The sequence below is a fragment of the Oryctolagus cuniculus genome, chromosome 9 (genome assembly GCF_964237555.1).
Source record: "Oryctolagus cuniculus chromosome 9, mOryCun1.1, whole genome shotgun sequence".
Lineage (NCBI taxonomy): Eukaryota > Metazoa > Chordata > Mammalia > Lagomorpha > Leporidae > Oryctolagus > Oryctolagus cuniculus.
This window is the reverse complement of record NC_091440.1, coordinates 23,608,982-23,630,197: the sequence shown is the minus strand read 5'-3', so window position 1 is coordinate 23,630,197 and position 21,216 is coordinate 23,608,982. Positions and strand designations below refer to the sequence as shown.

At 39.4% G+C, this 21,216-nt stretch overlaps 1 long non-coding RNA gene across 1 annotated transcript in view; it reads left to right on the top strand.

Moving 5' to 3' along the window:
- Positions 1-14,331, top strand: part of LOC138843681 (uncharacterized) — a 222,065-nt gene extending 207,734 nt beyond the window's left edge. Inside the window, exon 4 of the long non-coding RNA XR_011378610.1 lies at positions 12,872-14,331. This is a non-coding gene — a long non-coding RNA (uncharacterized lncRNA). The remainder of the gene's footprint in view (positions 1-12,871) is intronic.
- The last annotated feature ends 6,885 nt before the right edge of the window (positions 14,332-21,216 follow it).

The following is a 21,216-nucleotide window of genomic DNA, read 5'->3' as shown; positions in this document are numbered from 1 at the left end:
GTCTCGATTGCCCCACTTTCTATCCAGCTCCCTCCTAAATTCCTGGGACAGCAGCAGATGATGACTTAAGTGCTCTGACAACCCATGTGGGAGACCAGAATGGGGTTCCTGGCCCCTGGCTTCAGGTCCAGTTCTATAGGTATAGTCTTTTTCATTCAATTCTTTCTGAATATGTGACAATTATTTAGGCAATGTGGATTCCTGTCATGATCTTCTCTGGAAATATGTTAAATTGTAGTTGGAATTATATTACAAGGAGCGGACTAATTCCACCATGAATCTCATTGCCCCATGGAAGATGGAGATGAGAAGTCTCATGGCTGAGAGATTCCCTAGATCTTTTGGAAATTTCAGGGGGAAATGGTAAACTCAGCATCTTTATCAGTTAAATCACTTCCCTAGGTTTCATCAAAGCCAGTACTATTATGGCCCCTTGTTCTTGAATAGAACAAGCTGTAATCCTGTGGCAGTACCTCCAAGAGCTCTGCTATCCAGTGTTCATGTTTAGTTGTGGTATCAGCTGCCATCAGTAAGCCTCTCTGTTTCCATATTTTCCAAAATTATGTGCCATCCCCAATGTACAGTGAATATCTGTGTAGATAGTAACATTCATTCTGTCTGCTTTTACACAAGCCAAATTAAGGTGACTTATTGGTCTCCCTTGCTGATCTGATCTTATTAAAGTCTGATAGTTAAAAGATCTGTGCTTTACAATATCCAATCTGGAAGTTTCTATCTTCCCTGTAGAGGTTGGCTCTGACAATATAAGGCATAAATTCAGCCTGTGGTAGAGGGTATTCCAATAGATCTGACCTAAGATGAGACAGAATTTGCTTCAATGACACAATCATGGGTGTTGCCATCATAAGACAAAGAGAACAAGACAGCAGATTTGAGACTGTGGTAAGAGATAGATTTTGGTATGAAAAAGGCAGAATTGTAGGATTTCATAAGAGGAAAATCAAGAAGGTGGAAAATGCTGAGTGTTTCAATAAGTAGCCCAGTTTGCACAGCATCAGCAACATAAACTTATAAGCAGAATCCTAAAGCTCGGTAGGAGGTTGGCCATTTCACTTAATTCTCAGAGACAGTGAGGGGAGACCTTAACTACTGGTTCTAAAGTTAAACTACAGTAGTCTAAAGGACTTTTGGTGTCATTTGTATTTTTGAGAAAAAAGCTCCTAGAGTATACCCTTTTATTTGTTGCATGAAGAAAGAAAAGGTTAGGGTATAATTGCATGGTCCAAGGATGGGATGTTATATGGAAGAGTGACATTGAGGTTCTCAGAGGCCTCCTTTGATCACAAATCCCAGACTAGGGGTCTGGAGGATGAATTTTTAGTGATAAAATATGTAGTTGAAGAAATCATGGAGAAATTGGGATTTCACAGGCCTGGAAATTCTCTCAATAATATCATTGCAGGGAGAGAAAAATGTTTAAATATAGAGGCTCAATGTGGAAAAACCATCTTCCCGTTAGCCAAAGTATCATGGACCAAATATTGGACATACAGAGAATATGGCTGGATATTATCTTTGGTTTTCCTCTGTGCTAGTGCCCTGAGCACTTTATTTTGTGTCTAAGAGGGAACTATTGTAACATCCCGGGGGAATTCATTTTAAGTTGAAAAGTGACCTAGAATTCTTGGTGAAGAAGACCATTCATATTTTGGATTGAAGTAGAATATCTTGAAAAATGAAAGTAATTTGGGTTAGCATTTAAAATGTGAGAAAAATAGCTAGATACCCCAGTGAATCCTTGTAGTAAAATCATTCAGGTGGATTATTAGCTTTTCCACATGAAAATGAACAAATATCAAGGATTACTTCAAAAGGGAAATACTGAAAATTATAGAATATATATCAGTAACAGAGAAATACTAGATATTGAATGGGGTATCAGAAAGAATAGTTATAGAATTAAATGCTACAGACAATTTAGATTTAACAATTTTATCAACATTTCTCAGGTCTTGGGTTAGCCAGTATTCTTTTCTATTTTGCTTCTTAAGAGTAAAATGGGAGAGTTTTGTGTACTAGAAATAGGAAAAAGATATCATTTCTGGTAATTCTTGAATTGTTGTGTCCCTAAAGTCCCTTTGATTTTAAATGACATTGTGAAATCTCACAGAGCCATATTAGAAGCACTTATCTCTACCTTAAGAGTTTCCATTTCCTTGCCACAATGAGGGAAGCATCTTGTCTAATAATTGACTTAAGTCTTAAATACAATGTATGCTGGGTTGAAGATGTTGGGAAAGAAAATCTTCTGCATGCAATCTCTAAATACCCACAGGGGCCACATAAGAATGGGACTTGGACATGGAGAACTTTCTTACAAAGTGTTAAGGAGCTCTCAATATTTCCCTATTTCAGGCTGATTGTAGATTCTTTGTGCTTCTTAAGTTCATGTAGCAATTGCCTGCATGTTTGCCTCCATGCCAGCCTACAGCTTTCTGAGTTTCATATCTCCTTGGAGATATCCTTAGTCTGTAGCACAAGTTGGAGTGCGTGCAGTCACACTACCCATGAAAGCTGCAGAGAGGATCCTCTGGTCATGGGGGACTGACATGGACTTAGCAACAAGTGAGAATTTTCATCTTTCAAATTTAGCAGTTATTGAGAGCTGATATATCAGGAAATTGCACAAAGTAAGCAGTAAAATGACCTTGAATTTCTAAATAAATTTCTCCCTTTTACAGCATTTGGACTGAAATAAAGGTTTTTTAAAGACTTATTTTACTTATTTGAAAGAGTTACAAAGAGAGGGAGAAACAGGGAGAGAGAGAGAGGTCTTCCATCCGCTGGTTTACTCCCCAAATGGCCACAATTGCCAGAGCTGGACCGATCCAAAGCCATCAGCTAACAGCCTCCTGCAGGTCTCCCATGTGGGTAAGGATTCAAGGGCTTGGACCATCTTCTACTGTCCTCCCAGGCCATAGCAGAAAGCTAGATAGAAATGGAGCAGCCGGCACTCGAACTGGTGCCCACATGGGATGCCAGCACTGCAGGTTATGGCTTTAATCCACTGTACTACAGTACCAGCCCTAAAATATGAGTTTTAATGTGACTCCTTTAGTTAATGGTCTTGGCTAAGAATGGATAACAGAAATGACTTTACCATCATTTGTAGAAGATAGAGGTCCAACAGTTTAGTAATCAAGGGAAACTGTGTCTCTGGAAAGATTTCTTAATAACAAGGCAACATGGGAGGTTGAAGGGAAGACAGGAGCACTTTAGGACGGATTGTAAGTCATTGTATTTGCAAAGGTCAAGACAGGCCTTGGAAACAAAAGTTCTAAGAATTTTGAAATCTGGTGGAAAGTTTGGGTTTATGAACTTCTTTTTGGCTTCCTCATGATTGCTAAAACCAGCAGCACATTGTGAAGCTGACATGTTAGAATCCCTTTGTTCTAGTGTTTTCTAAGTAGCATGAGTTCTAAAATTTCCTAGGAACTCCAGTGAAGTTGTTATAATTCATGTCTTTAGTACTTTCATGCCAACAAGTCAGAAAGTAAACAAGATTGGTGCCATATTAGCAAAGAAAGTATAGTCAGCAGCAATTCAAGAATGGGGTTTTTCAGTCGATTGAGATGCTATCAAGATCTAATCCAATGACACCCTTCAAACCTAGTACCTGGAACTCTAACCCAGGCTTAGGGATATGCTCAGAATCATAAGATTCAGTATCTGTCCTTATCAGACTAGTGATCAGGACTCAGTACTGGATTCCCAAATGAACCATCACAGTGGAGACAGGAGGATTTGATGCCAGCTGAGAGGCCTGATTGTCACATCCCAGGGTTGTGTTGTGGTACCAGAACATCCAAAAAGAAATTACTCTGGGTTCCTATTTAAAACAGCTACATTGGGCTCACCAGGAGGATTCCTGGATGAGAAGAGGACAAGGAGAAGTGGGGAAAGTGTTCAAGGAAGACCATATTACCTATATGCTAACATTAAAACAAATTATGAAGATAGTCACTCTTAGAGTGATATTATGATTGATTTAAAGTATGAAAAGTGTGAGTGGTATTAGATGATTTTGTGTTTTAAATCTGAATAATAAGCCTTGAGAATAATTAAAATGGGACTCATAGCACTTTTTTCCCCAGCTTTGTGCCTGCTCTAGGCCATTTCCTTGGAGTAAACAGGAATAAATTACCATGAATTTTGAGAATACCTACTTTTCTGTTCAAAATTAAGTCAATAAAATGAAATCCAACTTACTCTTACTGTTACTTAAGTATAATTTGCTAACCATTTGAAGTTTGACGTCCTTAAATATTTGTTTCACATATCCCCAGACAGTTTCTCTTCTTTTTCAAGTACTCATTGAGAATTGCATTTGCACTTTATAAGTGTTAATTCATCTTTCACCAGAGCATACAATTCTTTCCTGTTTTTTTCCTACCTTTGGAAACCTGATTTTCTACCCAGTACCTTAAGGAATGTGTGACAGATGAGGGTTTAGAGAAATATTTTTTGCCTCATTATTCGTTAAATGGAATAATAATACTTTTGCTTTGACCAAGTGCCTTTAACCTCTGACAATTCTTTAGACATAAAACTTTAAACTGAGTCTTTTCTTAATTTTGCTCAATAAATATAAATTCCCAAAGTACAGCATTTGGATTAAGTGGCTTCCCCCGCCCCATAACTTCCCTCCCACCCACAACCCTCCAATCTCCCGCTCGTGCTCCCATTCCATTCACATCAAGATTCATTTTCAATTATCTTTATGTACAGAAGATCAATTTAGTATATATTAAGGAAAGATTTCAACAGTTTGCACACACACCGAAACACAAACTATAAAATACTGATTGAATACTAATTAATTGAGCATTAATTCACACAGTACAACACATTAAGCACAAAGATCCCACATGGGGAGTAAGTGCACAGTGACTCCTGTTGTTGATTTAACAATTGACACTCTTGTTTATGGCGTCAGTAATCACCCTAGGCTCTTGTCATGATTATCTCAATAGATGCAGAGAAAGCATTTGATAAAATACAATACCCTTTCATGATGAAAACTCTAAGAAAATTGGGTATGGAAGGAACATCCCTCAATACAATCAAAGCAATTGATGAAAAATCCACAGCCAGCATCTTATTGAATGGGGGAAAGTTGGAAGCATTTCCACTGAGATCTGGTACCAGACAGGGGTACCCACTCTCACCACTACTATTCAATATAGTTCTAGAAGTTTTAGCCAGAACCATCAGGCAAGAAAAAGAAATTAAAGGGATACAAATTGGGAAGGAAAAAGTCAAACTATCCCTCTTTGCAGATAAGATGATTCTTTATTTAGGGGATCAAAAGAACTCTACTAAGAGACTATTGGAACTCATAGAAGAGTTTGGCAAAGTAGCAGGATATAAAATCAATGCACAAAAATCAACAGCCTTTGTATACACAAGCAATGCCACGGCTGAGGAACTGCTAGGATCAATCCCATTCACAATAGCTACAAAAACAATCAAATACCTTGGAATAAACTTAACCAAGGACGTTAAAGATCTCTGCGATGAGAATTACAAAATCTTAAAGAAAAAAATAGAACAGGATACCAAAAAATGGAAAAATCTTCCATGCTCATGGATTGGAAGAATCAATATCATCAAAATGTCCATTCTCCCAAAAGCAATTTACAGATTCAATGCGATACCAATCAAAATACCGAAGACATTCTTCTCAGATCTTGAAAAAATGATGCTGAAATTCATATGGAGGCACAAGAGACCTCGAATAGCTAAAGCAATCTTGTACCACAAAAACAAAGCCAGAGGCATCACAATACCAGATTTCAGGACATACTACAGGGCAGTTGTAATCAAAACAGCATGGTACTGGTACAGAAACAGATGGATAGACCAATGGAACAGAATAGAAACACCAGAAATCAACCCAAACATCTACAGCCAACTTATATTTGATCAAGGATCTAAAACCAATTCCTGGAGCAAGGACAGTCTATTCAATAAATGGTTAGGGTAAACTAGATTTCCACATGCAGAAGCATGAAGCAAGACCCCTACCTTACACAAAATCCACTTAACATGGATTAAGGATTTAAATCTACAACCAGACACCATCAAATTTTTAGAGAACACTGGAGAAACCCTGAAAGATATAGGCGCAGGCAGATACTTCTTGGAAAAGACCCTGGAGACACAGGCAGTCAAAGCCAAAATTAACAATTGGGATTACATCAAATTGAGAAGTTTCTGTATTGCAAAATAAACAGGAAAGTGAAGAGGCAAACCACAGAATGGGAAAAAATATTTGCAAACTATACAACCAATAAAGGATTAATAGTCAGAATCTACAAAGAGATCAAGAAACTCCACAAAAACAAAACAAACAACCCACTTAAGAGATGGGCCAGGGCCGGCGTTGCAGCTCAATAGGCTAATTCTCTGCCTATGGCGCCGGCACCCCAGGTTCTAGTCCCAGTCTTGGCACTGGATTCTGTCCCAGTTGCTCCTCTTCCAGTCCAGCTCTCTGCAGTGGCCCAGGAGTGCAGTGAAGGATGGCTCAGGTCTTTGGGCCCTGCAACCGCATGGGAGACCAGGAGAAGCACCTGGCTCCTGGCTTCAGATCAGCATAGTGCGCCGGCCTCAGCACACCAGCTGCAGCGGCCATTGTGGGGTGAACCAACGGAAAAAGGAAGATCTTTCTCTCTATCTCTCTCTCTCTCACTGTCCACTCTGCCTGCCAAATTAAATAAATAAATAAATAAATAAGATGGGCCAAGGACTTCAATAAACATTTTTCAAAAGAAGAAATCCAAATGGCCAACAGGCACATGAAAAAATGTTCAAGATCACTAGCAATCAGGGAAATTCAAATCAAAACCATAATGAGGTTTCACCTCACCCCGGTTAGAATGGCTCACCTACAGAAATCTACCAACAACAGATGCTGGAGAGGATGTGGGGAAAAAGGGACACTAACCCACTGTTGGTGGGAATGCAAATTGTTTAAGCCACTATGGAAGTCAGTCTGGAGATTCCTCAGAAACCTGAATATAACCCTACCATTCAACCCAGCCATCCCACTCCTTGGAATTTATCCAAAGGAAATGAAATTGGCAAACAAACAAGCTGTCTGCACCTTAATGTTTATTGCAGCTCAATTCACAATAGCTAAGAGCTGGAATCTACCCAAATGCCCATCAACAGTAGACTAGATAAAGAAATTATGGGATTTGTACTCTATAGAATACTATACAGCAGTCAAAAACAATGAAATCTGGTTATTTGCAACAAGATGGAGGAATTTGGAAAACATCATGCTGAGTGAAATAAGCCAGTCCCAAAGGGACAAATATCATATGTTCTCCCTGATTGGTGACAACTAACCGAGCACCTAAAAGGAAACCTGTTGTAGTGAAATTGACACTATGAGAAACAGTGACTTGATCAGCCTTTGTCCTGACTTGATAAACTGAGTCTTTTGAACTTGAGGTTTTCTAGTTGGATCTCTGGAACTCTTAGAAGATAACGCTCACAATTGGGAAAGAGAAAAAAACATCTTTTAGTTAATTTCAAATGATCTAAACTCATGGTATGCTTATGGTAAGATCTGCTTTTTTTATGCTCTGGGGTCAATGAGACATGGTTCCAGAGATGACCCATTTTCCATGTATTTATATCAGATAGCCTGACCTGCATGTTATGTTGATTGTGAGATGATGGGTGATAGTGGGAATGTATGCTCTCTCCTCCACCCTTGGTCCCAATTGGTGCTGATGCAGGGAGCTGGCTCGCTCCTTCCATGCCCTCCTATCCTTGTTCCCAACACTTTCCTGCCTTGCAACACCTTACTCTAAGGTTGAAAACCGCTAGCGTGTATATCATCTTCAACTTAGGGGTAGAGGCTTTGCGTGCATAGGGAGTTTCTACTCCTGGGTTGGGCACCCACACTGGGGAAAGAGAACTGCCTGGTAGACATGATACAGGCATGCACACATGTCATTCAAGCTACATGGCTGCAGCTGGCTATAGAAAGTGAGGGGGAAAAAAGGATAAATAATGCTTAAGTCCTGAACAAGATGCCAGGCTTGGCGAGCTGAATGGATTCTTTAAAGGAGGACTGAGAAAGTCACAGTCATCCCACTAAATCAAAAAAGAAGATCCAGACTATCAGAAGGATGAGAAATTTGGTCCCAGGATGCTCAAAGAGCAATTAGGCCATGGTATATGGTGTAAAAGATGTAAGCCTAGCCTACAAGAAGATATAGTCCTGAGGATAATCACCTGCCAGCTCCTCCACGAAGCCCACTTTCAGATAGGGGCTTGTGCTGGCTGTATATGAGCGTATGTCTGCAGTAAAGTCTAGAGGAAAGGCAGGGTGATAGAATCGAGGTTCAGATTTGGAACAGCTTAACCCTCCTTGATTGTGAGTGCTGGGTCAAACATGCACCATGATCTATAGAATCATGGGTCTCAGGGAATCAAGGGCAAGGGTGGAGGTCAGATAATGGCATCTACTCCTGTTCTCTGAAATTTCCCTGCTGTGGGCTCCAGGACATACGTGTTCACAGTCCCAGAACTTGAGGGATGCCTCAAGTGGGAAGTGGCAGAAAATAAGGGATGCCTTTATTTCTTGTCCTCTTATTTCAGATGAATAAAAAACCATCTTCAACATGTGCCACCTCGGAGTCATCATCAGGGTGTAGGTTCCTTTGACCTCCACACTGAGAAGATAGAACAGCTGGTCTTTTACTGTCCCATGGTGTGGCTAATATATAAACTAGAGGTTGGAGATATTTGGCAAGCAGAGGAAGTGTTAGCTCTAATACTATCCTCCCAATAGATCTCTTCTGTCCAAGAGCAGGGGAATGATCCCTTATGTCCAGTATTTTTCCCCGTGACATAAGCCAAACTTTTGTCAACTTTGTAAGATAAACATGGCATTTTTAGCTGTAGTTACCCTCAAGGCCCCAGCTGTCCCTCTTCCCCCACCCACTGTGGAGCCTGCCTCCCAATCTACACTGATCCGTCTGCTACTTCTCCTTTTCCCTCATGTCCCCATCTGGAAATGCAAGTTATCATGCAGAGCACACAACTGTCAAGTTTTCTTTTACCCCTCCAGGAGGTTCGTGGAGGCATTGGTGCTCTTACGAGTGTTCAGGTGCTTGTTTCCTGCAAAATGTTAGACAGATATAGGGGGACTTGGGATGATTTCTACATGACCTCAGTGTATATACTGAGACCTTACAGAGTTTGTCCTAGACCTGTGTTCTCACCTTAAAGAAAGTAATGTTACTTATAAGTCAGATTCTAACAGGGTTTGAGAAACAGGCTTCTCTCCAAGCTGAAGAAATGTTCAGGGTTGAACTTTTTATGACATTTACATCCTCACCTGATACAGGAGGCCAAGAACATGTGTATCCTATAGGAAAACAGGATTTTATTTAGGAAGAGCCTCACCCTTAATAGACATCAGAAGACCTTTTAGATGAATGGAAATGAAAACATTTCATTGTCTGTGTTCTGCAGGGATTGAGGAGTACCAGGATTAAGTTCCTAAACTATTTCAAGCTATCCATTTTAGGTCAAGATCAAGAGGAAAACCCTCCAACTTCCTAGAAAAATTGAGGGAGGCATTAGTCAAGCATACTTACTTATCTCCTGATTGGATAGAATAAGACAGACAATCTTGAAGGAGAAGTTCATTACTCAATCAGCTTCAGATAATAGAAGAAAGTTTCAGTAACTGGCTATTGGACTGAGAGTACCGCAGGAAAGCTCCTGAGGGACTCACTTCAGTCTTCCACAATCAGGAGGAGGAAATCCAGTCTTTCTCTTGAGAATGGTGGATCCAACAGTCTGAGCCTTGCTCAACTCAAGGGCTCTTGTCAGAACTTCCAATTCTTCCAATTGATCACTCATGCCAGGAAGAAAATGAGAGCTCGTGATGCCTTCAGTACAGGTGACTATAGCATATCCGGACTAGGGGGATTCTTGATCAACAAAGGAACGTCTCTCTATAAAAAGAACCCATCATGGCCCTTCAGAGAGGTATCCATGGGTCCCCTCTAGTTGCATCAGTATGTAGAACTGCCTGTTCAACCTCATATTCTGGGCTATCCATCTCCTCTAGGAGAAAATTAGTGGGATTAAGAGAAGAGCAAATCTTTAATTGGATTGCAGGACCCTCTAGAATTAATGCCTGATAATTTTAAAGTTGATTATTAATTAAAAGCTTCCTTTTGAGACTACCAACTCTGTCACATCAAGGGGAGTATACATTATTAGATTTTATTACAGGGTCAGTTGGCTTCAGGGTGATATCTGCCACCTCTTGGAGACAACTGGCCATCTTTTGGCCACTAGGTCAAGTTCTTTGCTGTGATCGTCTACAGGCTGCTGAGCTATTTCCTTAAGCTGAGTTAAAACCCTCAAAGCCATCCCCTTTCTCTCTGTTATATATAGATTGGGGACTTCTCTCTCTGGGAGGCTTAAAGCCAGGCCCTTGAGTAAGAGGAATTTAAATTAGATAATTGGTGGGCCTCTGGGCCCAACAAAATGTGGGTCTCTCCGTTTAAGTATCTTTTATCATTTTGAATAAGCTATTTCCCCATATCTGGTGATCCAGATTCAATACAATCCTGTGACTCCCTAGGAAGCCTGTAAGCTGTTTAAGGTTTTAGGAAGTGGAAAGGTAGATATGGATTTAATTCTATTTTCACACAATGCCCGAGTTCCTTCAGATAAGGTTAAGCCTAGGTACTTTATGGGAGGCTGGCAGGGTTGTGCTTTGGATCTTGAGATTTTAAAGCTTCTGTTTGCCAGAAAGTTGATAAAGGCCTTATTGCTCTCCTGGGGACCCTCTTTTGTCTAAAAACAGAGAATATCATCAACCTACTGTAGAACAATTCCTTGTGGATGGGGAAACCATGACAGATCCTTGGACAAGGCTTGCCTGAATAACGGGGGTGGGGGTGGGGCTCTCCTAGGGTCCTTCCGGCAATACAGGTCAAGTTAGCTGAGTGGACTCAGTTGAGAGGTCCCCCAAATCAAACAAATGCAGTAATTTGAGTATGGTCATGTTAGGTAGGAAGTCAGAAATGAGCTTATGTGTGTGTGACAAAGGCCTAAGGAATTCACATCTACAGGGGTCCAGCATCTGCATCTCAAAGTCATCCCAATGACCCTTCAGGTACAGCCCAGTATCTGCACTTCAAACATCCTGCCCTGATCCTGATCTTTGAGGGGATCCTGCCCCTTCTACCTGATAACCATCCTTCCTCTAAGGCTCCTCTAAGGCAGGGCAATGCCAGCCAGGCTTCCCCTGAGAAACTGAGAAAGGAATTTTTCGTATTTATGTCCAAAAAGTCCTTTGTTGGGAGGAGGAGAAGGAGGGGGAGGGAAGGCAGGACCCATCCCCTTAAAAACCCCAGCCTAAATGTAAACTGCGCGCTCAGCCCTCTGCCTCTGTGCTGAGCTGCCCGCCTGGTCTGCCCAAGTGTATTCTCTCCACTCAACCATGTAACCTCACTCTCCCCCGAGTCTGAGCGACTGGGCACTCTCAGGTTCTGTCTGGAGAGGTGCCCATCCGTTCTTACCCTAATAAACCTTGCTATTTTACTTTCCACTTACTCTGTCTCACGCCTGAATTCTTGCGCAAAGATAAGAACCCTTGCTTCTCTGATAACAGTCATATTTAAGGAAAAACATCCCTTGAGCCTAAAACTGTGAACCATATAACCTTTCCCAGACTTAGGATAGTAAAGTTTAAGGGTTCAGAACTACTGGGTGAATAGTGATCATGACTTGATTAATGAGATGGAGATCCTGTACTAGTTTCCATTCCCCATTTGGTTTTTTGGATTCTAAGGGTTGGAGTATTACAGGAAATATTGCATGGTTTTTACAGTCTCTGTGACTTTAAGATACATTGTTTTTGGGATCCACATTGTGGCATAATAGGCTAAGACTCCACCTGCAGCACCAGAATCTCATGTTGGCATGGGATCATGTCCTGGCTGTTCCTCCTCTTATCCAGCTCTCTGCTATGGCCTGGTAAAACAGTAGAAGGTGGCTCAAGTACTTGCCCCTCTGCATCCACATGGGAGACCCAGAAGAAGCTTCTGGCTCCTGGCTATTGATAGAATCAGCTCCAGATGTTTTGGCCATTGCGGGAGTGAACCAGCAGATGGATGATCTTTCTCTCTGTCCCTCTCTCTGTCTGTAACTCTACCTCTCAAATAAATAAATAAAATCTTTTTTTAAAAGATACAGTGTTTTTTGATAGGGAAAATATAAGATTCTTAAGATGAATGCATACTGGTTGGGTACTTAGAGTTCAGCAAGTCTTCCCCTGGGTTGCTCAAACCTCTGGATTAATAACTGTCTCGATTATGGGAAGGCATAAAGATTATTCTTGAGCCTTGAGGATGGTGGTTTCCATTTGGGCTAGGAGATCTCTCCTCAAAATGGGTGTTAGACTCTCTGGTATGAAGAAGGCAGGTGAAATAACACATTATCCCAGATACAGCTTATGGACTGGGTGAAATATTTACTAAAAGCTTTCCTGAGCTGCTTCTCACAGTCATACTGAGGAAAGATGAGAGACCCAAAATTGAGAGGACAGAAACGGCGGCTGTAGTGTCTAAGTGGAAGTAAACTACCTTCCCTTCAGCAGTTAGGACCACCTAAGTCTCCTGACTGTTAATGGTCTGGGTGGTAGGAGCTATGGGAGAAGCACCTGGCCTCTTCAGTCCTGTTAAATCAACTGAAGAAAAGAGCCCCAAGCCAGTGGCCTTAGAGTCTGGAGTTAGACAAACCTCCAATGATCCCCATTGCAAGCAGGACAAGACCTATTGCTTTTTTTTTTTTTTTTTTTTTTCAGGCAACAGAAATGTGGACATTCCTTCTTGAAGTGCCTCACCTGACCACAGCCACCACACTTTGAAGACTCCTAGGGACGCTCTGATTGGTATGATCACCCATGAGGGTGCCTTAGATACCTCCAAGGAGGATGAATACTGCTGCCAGGCCACTGAGGGACTCAAAATTCCTCTTTAAAAGAGTGAAGCAAATCTCTCATACGCACTCCTTTGCAGATTTCACCCCTTAATCATATCATCCCTCAAATACCATCATTAACCTGGAGTTATCTTGGAACTAGCCTTGCTAATCTGGCTGCTTGTTCTTTTGTTCTTATTTTTCACCTACATCTCTCCACTAGTAGTACGGGTTAACCCTGTTGACTGTATGCAATGCAATGTGGGATTATAAACATCCCCATTATTTCAGGTGACGTGCCAGCCCCCTCCTACCTTCTTGTACAGTTTGTCTCATTTCATCTGGAGGCAATCAAACTCCAATGGTTCCACAGACCTCTGAATGAAGAATTTTGCTGTCTCCAAAATCTCTCTTCTCCAGCTTAAAGTAGCCAGAGCTGTCATTGAACCTTCTCCCTAACAGCAGTTTGGCTTACTCCTCCAGAGAGAAGACTGATAAGAGATAGTTGAACAGGGAACAGGGTCTGCTCTATCACCATATGGAAATGAGTCTCAGAGAAGCTAAGGAAAGTCAAGCAAGTGGCTTCTGTGAAGGAAGGACGTTCATGTCATGTGCTGATTCTTGTAGTCATGACTTTTCTGTGCTGTTGTAATTGAATAAGTAATGAATATTTATGTCTTTTAATAGTTTCATGTGTTTTCTGTTTCTCTATTGAATCTCCATTGAAAACTTCACCCAATAATTTAATCAAAACCATCCCTCTACCAGACCAATCACAAGAACTTCCAGTTTTATAGCTTATAAAAACCCTAGACAAGCATCCTGCAATGGCTCCCATCTTCAAGAACCCCTCTCATTACAGTTGTCTTTCAACCAATTAATTCACTTTATGCACTCTTCCTTGTCTATGCTACGCATTCTTTTTTTTTTTTTTTGACAGGCAGAGTGGACAGTGAGAGAGAGAGAGAGACAGAGAGAAAGGTCTTCCTTTGCTGTTGGTTCACCCTCCAATGGCCGCCGCAGACGGCGCACTGCGGCGGGCGCACCGTGTTGATCCAATGGCAGGAGCCAGGTGCTTCTCCTGGTCTCCCATGGGGTGCAGGGCCCAAGCACTTGGGCCATCCTCCACTGCACTTCCCTGGCCACAGCAGAGAGCTGGCCTGGAAGAGGGGCAACCGGGAAAGAATCCGGTGCCCCGACCTGGACTAGAACTTGGTGTGCTGGCACCACAAGGCGGAGGATTAGCCTATTGAGCTGTGGTGCCAGCCAAATGCTGCACATTCTTAATGGAGATATGAACCCTGTGGGGAAAAATAATTGTAACCTCAGACTCCTGAAACAACAATGGGGATTCTGGACAGAACATTAACAAAAAATCAAATTTGAATCAACATATTGTGTAAAACTTTTAGCCCTCACTCTGTATTGTTGCATAATTATACAAATGTTGGTTTCTAGCTTCTACTTGTTGTTGTTTTTCTCTTATCACACAGAGTCATATTTTGGTAATCACTCTTTAGTGAAGTGAGTATGCCCTTTCTGCTACTTAAAATCTGATCAAGAACATGAACAGTCAAGTCCATTAAAATTATGTTAAAAAAAGAGTTAATGATGAAAGACCATGGATACCAAAATCAAATGAAAACCTAGAAATGATGTTTAGTGTGACAAGCTATATGCTGTTTTTATATCAGTTTTTAATTGATTAAAAAATTGAGATAATTAGGACTATAACCTCATATTTCAAAATACATTGTTATATTAAATTCTACACTTTGAAAATAATGAAAAAAAAACATAAAGGTATATAATGTGTTTTTATTCCCTCCACCTTCCTCTAATAATGTATTTTTCAAAAGTAAAAATTTTGTAGCTTATTAAGGAAATAGTTTATCTTCTATCATATTCTTATATTACATGTAAGAGTAGCATAGTTTAAGTCATAATTAGTTAGCTATGTGTTGCCAGTGTGTGTTAATCTATTTTGTGTTACTATAAAAAATACATAAGACTTTGATAATTTTATAAAGCAGAAGGGTTTATCCAGCTCACAGTTTCAGAGGTTTGATGTTCATGATTTGGTGGCCCTGTCCATTTGGTCTCTGGAGAAGATCTCATTTAAGATACATCACAACCATAAGAGGTTTTGTGGGGGAAGAGTTCACACCTCAAGACAGAGAGCCAGAGAATATGTTCTGGGGGGGGGGGGGGGTCAAGCGAACTGTTATAACAACTTACTTCTAAGGGAATTTTGACATCCCCTGAGTCTTACAGACCTCCCACAAGAATCCACCTCTTAATATTACCACAGAGAGACCAAGCAACAAACTTGACTCTTTCAAAGATGCAATTTACATCCAGACCATAGCACAACCCAATATCTTTTTCTCTTTGGAAGCTTCAGTTTGAAAGTGAAAATTGCAAGTTGTCTGAAATTAGAGATAATTTTAAAGTACAAAATTTAGTTGCTTTTTTTTAATTTTTTTTGTAGACAGTGCTTTTGATAACTATAAATTCTGTTTTTATTTTGATTTATGCTTTAGAAATTTAGAAAGCAATGAGTAGTAGTATTTAATAGACACCCATAAAATTCTATCCCAGACATCCTACCATCTTTCACAATTTGTAAAACTTGTGTATATTTCTTTCAATGATTCAAAAAATTAAATTATAGCTATTGATTTAAAATATTAAATGTTATTGACTAAAGTTAGACTTCATAAGTTAATAAACAATATGTTTCCTAGATAGAAATAAAAATGTAAAATTAAGTATGAAAATTATGAGTTTTGAAGAACAGGGAAAAACAATGCCTGCGAGATTGAATTAGAACAGTTGTAAATGCTAAGGATCTGCAAAAGTTAATGGTATAATGAAAGTAAAATTATGAGGTTATTTCGAGGCAGTTTTTTAAATCTGCAAAGCTTTTATAGTATCCTCTTCCCACATATAAAAATGTTGCTCTAAATTAAATTCATATAATTAATTCCATTTTCTACATAGTTTTGGCGTAGTTTTGGATGTACCATCATAGTTATAACCCCCTTTTGAGACCATAGAATTTTATAGATTGAGAATCAGTTGAAATACATATTTGAAATATTCTAAATCTGAAATTATATTTTCAATCATGGTTATATCGTTCACATAAAGTATATTTGTTATGAATAAATCATAAACAGGATATCCTGTTATATGTATAGAACTAATTTTTGATATTTTGCATTTTGTACCTTTACCACTATCATTTCCTATACATTAGGATTTCTTTTTTTTTTTTTTTTTTTTTTTTTATTTTTTTGACAGGCAGAGTGGACAGTGAGAGAGAGACAGAGAGAAAGGTCTTCCTTTGCCGTTGGTTCACCCTCCAATGGCCGCCGCGGCCGGCGCACCACGCTGATCCGATGGCAGGAGCCAGGTGCTTCTCCTGGTCTCCCATGGGGTGCAGGGCCCAAGCACCTGGGTCATCCTCCACTGCACTCCCGGGCCACAGCAGAGAGCTGGCCTGGAAGAGGGGCAACCGGGACAGAATCCGGCGCCCCAACCGGGACTAGAACCCAGTGTGCCGGCGCCGCTAGGCGGAGGATTAGCCTAGTGAGCCGCGGCGCCAGCCAAGATTTCTTTAAAACTTTGATTAGATTCTGTTTTGGCAGGAGAGTTTTATAGGAGTTGCAGTTTACATTACATAACCTAAAAACACCATAATATCTGCCCTGTTTTTAGTAATGTTAAATTAAACCTTAGACTAAGATGATTAGATATTGATTTCTTCACTGTAAATTTTAAATTGGTTGATTTATCAAATTTGAATTTCATTGAATTACAGAATTGTGATTTTTCTGCTTCAATCTTCCTTCCAAACTGATTCTATCACGTTTATTTCAAGACATTTTTCTAAATCTCAAGAGATTATTTAATTCCAAGGAAACTCATGCTTTACTGAAAAGAGAAGATGCAAGCTTATTTTTTTTCCTGTTTTCATTGTCAGTGTTACTAGCAGAATTGAATCAGCTTAGTATCAAGTTTCCATTGAAGTTTTTGTTTTGACTTTTTTTTTTAAAGATTTATTTTATTTATTTGAAAGACAGAATTACAGAGAGAGGTAGAGACAGAGAGAGATAGGACTTCCATCCGCTGATTGACTCCCGAGATGGCCACAATGGCCGGAGCTGCACCAGGAGCTGGGAGCTTCTCCCGGGTCTCCCACATGGGTGCAGGGGCCCATGGACTTGGGCCATCTTCTACTGCTTTCCCAGGCCACAACAGAGAGCTGGATCAGAAGAGGAGCAGCTGGGACTGGAACCAGCACCCATATGGGATGTTGGCGCTTCAGGCCAGGGCTTTAACCCACTGCACCACAGCACCGGCCCCTTGACTTCTTTTTAGTATTTTTGTTGGTCATAGTGCATCAGCATAAGCCTACAGAGTTTTACAGTTAATATATTTTAATACATTGATGTAGGTTTTTCAGCAATTAATTCATATAATTGCTTGAGGAAGTACCCTTTCATTGTTAGCTCACTGAGGGATTTTCTTGGGAATTGAAACTGCAGTTAATGAAATGACATTGAAATATTTCCTTTTCAATTTACTGATACGTTGTATTATATTGATTGATTTTCAGTATTAAAGCAAAATTGTATTTCTTGGATTTGCTTCATTGGTAATGATATTTCACCATCTTATAAGTTATTCATATTTAAATCACTATAAATGTATTTAAGACTTTTGTATATGTATACCTATGTATATTTTTGTATATGTTACATGAGGTATATTGGTCTTTAGGTTTCTTATAATGGTGTTGTCTACTTATGGTATTAGGCAAATAAACCCTGACAGTGTGGGAAAGGATTTGTTTCCTATTATTACATTTTCTGGACGTCCTTTTTATAATTTATATAGTCACAGATAGCTTTGCTTGGGGTTTCTAACAAACATTTTAGCACATATGTATAGATAGATAGATAGATATGACTATAGTTCTTTTAAATGTAGTTTTTTATATAGGTAGAAATATATATATATGTGAATATTTAAATTGTCTATTTCAGGACAATGGTACATTTCAGCTCAATTATCAAATTTATTAACGTGATATTGGTAATATACACTTTTCCCCCTTTTTATGGGAGCAGGTAGTAAGGATCTGAATAGCCACTGATGGGTAAAATTTGGAAGCTGATACACTTTTCATTATAGATGGTTGTTTCCACTGGTTGTCATTTTCCTTCTACTTCAAGACATTTCTCATGATATGGTCCTGCTTATGATGAATCTATTCACTTCCATTCTCTGAAAAAGTTTATATATATATATATATATATATATATATAATTTTTTTTGACAGGCAGAGTTAGAGAGAGAGAGACAGAGAGAAAGGTCTTCCTTTTCCATTGGTTCACTCCCCAAATGGCCACTAAGGCCGGCGCACTGTGGACTGCGCGAATCCGAAGCCAGGAGCCAGGTGCTTCCTCCTGGTCTCCCATGCGGGTGTAGGGACCCAAGCACTTGGGCCATCCTCCACTGCCTTCCTGGGCTACAGCAGAGAGCTGGACTGGAAGAGGAGCAACCGGGACAGAATCCGGCGGCCCAACCAGGACTAGAACCCGGGGTGCCAGCACCGCAGGCGGAGGATTAGCCAAGTGAGCCGGGGTACCAGCCAAAAGTTTATATTTTTAATCTTTGTTTTTTAATATATATATTCTCTGAGTAGAGAACTCTGGATATACTTACACATTTTCTTTCAGTTCCTTAACATGTAACATCTTTGTATTTTTTTCCTTTTCTTTTTGCATTACTTTGCACAAGAATGTTACTAATATTCCTTCTCCTTTATGTAAAGTATGACTTTCTAAAAATGTATCTTTATCTTTGGATTCAGCATATATAATTAGGATTCCTCTTAAATACCTCTGTGTGTGTGTGTGTGCATGTGTCTTTTTGTTGATGTTTTTGGATATGTGTGTTATATTTGTCATCAAATATTTGGAATTTACTTTTACAATTATTTTTAATTCCTCCACCTATTATTTTATGCAACATATTTTAGACTGTTGGATATTTTGTTATTTTTTAAAAGATTTATTTTATTTTAAGAGTTACAGAGAGAGGTAGAGACAGAGAGAGAGGTCTTCCATCCACTGGTTCACTCCCCAAATGTCTGCAACGGCTGGAGTTGAGCCAATCCGAAGCCAGGAGCCAGGAGCCTCTTCGGGGTTTTCAACGCAGATGCAGGGGCCCTAGGACTTAAGCCATCTTCCACTGCTTTCCCAGGCCACAACAGAGAGCTGGACTGAAGAGGAACAGCTGGGACTAGAAAAAGCGCCCATATGGGATGCCGGGGCTTCAGGCCAGGGTTTTAATCCACTGTGCCACAGCACCGGCTGCAATCTTTTTTTTTCTCTATTCATTTTGGAGAGTTGTACTGCTGTGTCTTTAAGTTCACTAATTTTTCTTCTTCAATATCTAATATTCAAATAAGCCTATTTTATAAAACTTAACTCTTTAAGAATCATGACTTTTATACATGATTTTTAAAGATTTATTTATTTGTCAAGCATGGTGACAGAGCGGGGGAGAGACAAAGGAGGATCTTCCATCCCCTGGTTCTTTGCCTAGATAGTCCCAACTGCTGCTCTTGGGCCAGGCCATAGCTGGATTGAAATTGGAGCGTCCTGGCCTGAACTGGTGCTCTGATGTGGGATGCCAGTGTTGCAGGCAACAACTTAATTTGACATGCCACAATACTGGCCTCTGTATATGACTTTTATTTCTGTGGGTATTTTGATATTTATACACACAGGAAAAATCATGATATGTAGCTAACAGAGAATTAGAAAAAATAAGTAGCTTCTCTAATGTGCTATCTGGGAAACCATAGGTGAATTCAAAGAAATGTTTATAGCTTAATTATATTTCATACTCATTTTGGATGTCACTTTCATATTTCAAAATATTCAGATATTGCTTCACCAAGCTTAATCTAGAACTACATTGCATATTTAGAACATAACTTAAATATATAGTGGTATGTAAGAAAAGTGGAAATTTAAAAATAAGTGAGCTGATGTAATTTAGGGCCTGACTACATCTAAGTTGCTGTTTTTACACCACTAATCTAAGAACTTGCTCCATTTTCTCACAATGTCTCAGAGTATATGACATTTGAATATGGGAAGTTACACAAATGATCACATATAAGTATGCTATTCTTTTAAGGTCAAATGATTCTATAGTACTTACTATATGCATGACTGGAGCTATTCAGAAACAACCTGTCCAGGAATGTTCTCTTACATAAATTCACTTCACCTGTCATTGGCAGAGCACTACTTGGGAGCTTCCATAGAACCAACTCATACAGTTTTATTTTCCATCAAAACCTAAAATTAAGTGAGAAGTATTTTCACACAAAATACTATTTTCTGAAGATAGTTTTTAACAATATTTGTTGAAAAGTCTATTGAAAGCTAGATTATAAGCTGTTCTTATGCCAAAAATCTCACTGCTTGGTTCATGTCATTTATATTGCTTCACTGTAGGAGAAGAGTAGGATTTACTAGCTGGACACCAAGTGAATACAGCGTTGAAACTAAAAATAGTCCTATACTGAAAACTCATGGAATATTTATAAGCTCTTTAAAGAAAAAAAGGCTGCAAACCTTATCTAAAAGAAAAAAAAAGAAAGCAAAAGATACCATAAATGTTTTTATTAGTGAATATTGCAGTTAGGGTTTATAAATATCAAAGTTTTGCTTTCCATTCCCATTTTCCTTCATATGGCATATGATATTAAACCTTTATTTTCTTGAGTTTTAATGAATATATTCTCCTTTATCTTAGCTTGTGTAACTAGATTCTTTACTAGTCACCCAGGAAAGGACTATTGCTTAACCCATGGCAGAAGAAGGAACTGAACTATGCTTATGGATATCAACTACAATAAAATGCAAGAAGTACTCCAGAGTGTACATGGAGATGTAGAATAGTGGAGGTGCAGATGAAGTCTAGACGAAATGCTTGTATGTTTCAGAAATTTCTGAGTATTAAGGTCATCAATATGTATATGATTTTCAAAACGATCTATGTGTTTTTGTTTTTACCATTATTTTTATAATAATAAATGTTAATTACCATCCTTGAACTATTGCATTTGATACCAAACTGCTTTTAAAATTTTCTTTAATCTTCTTAAATTTGTTTTTCACATAGCATAAGTAACCTGCT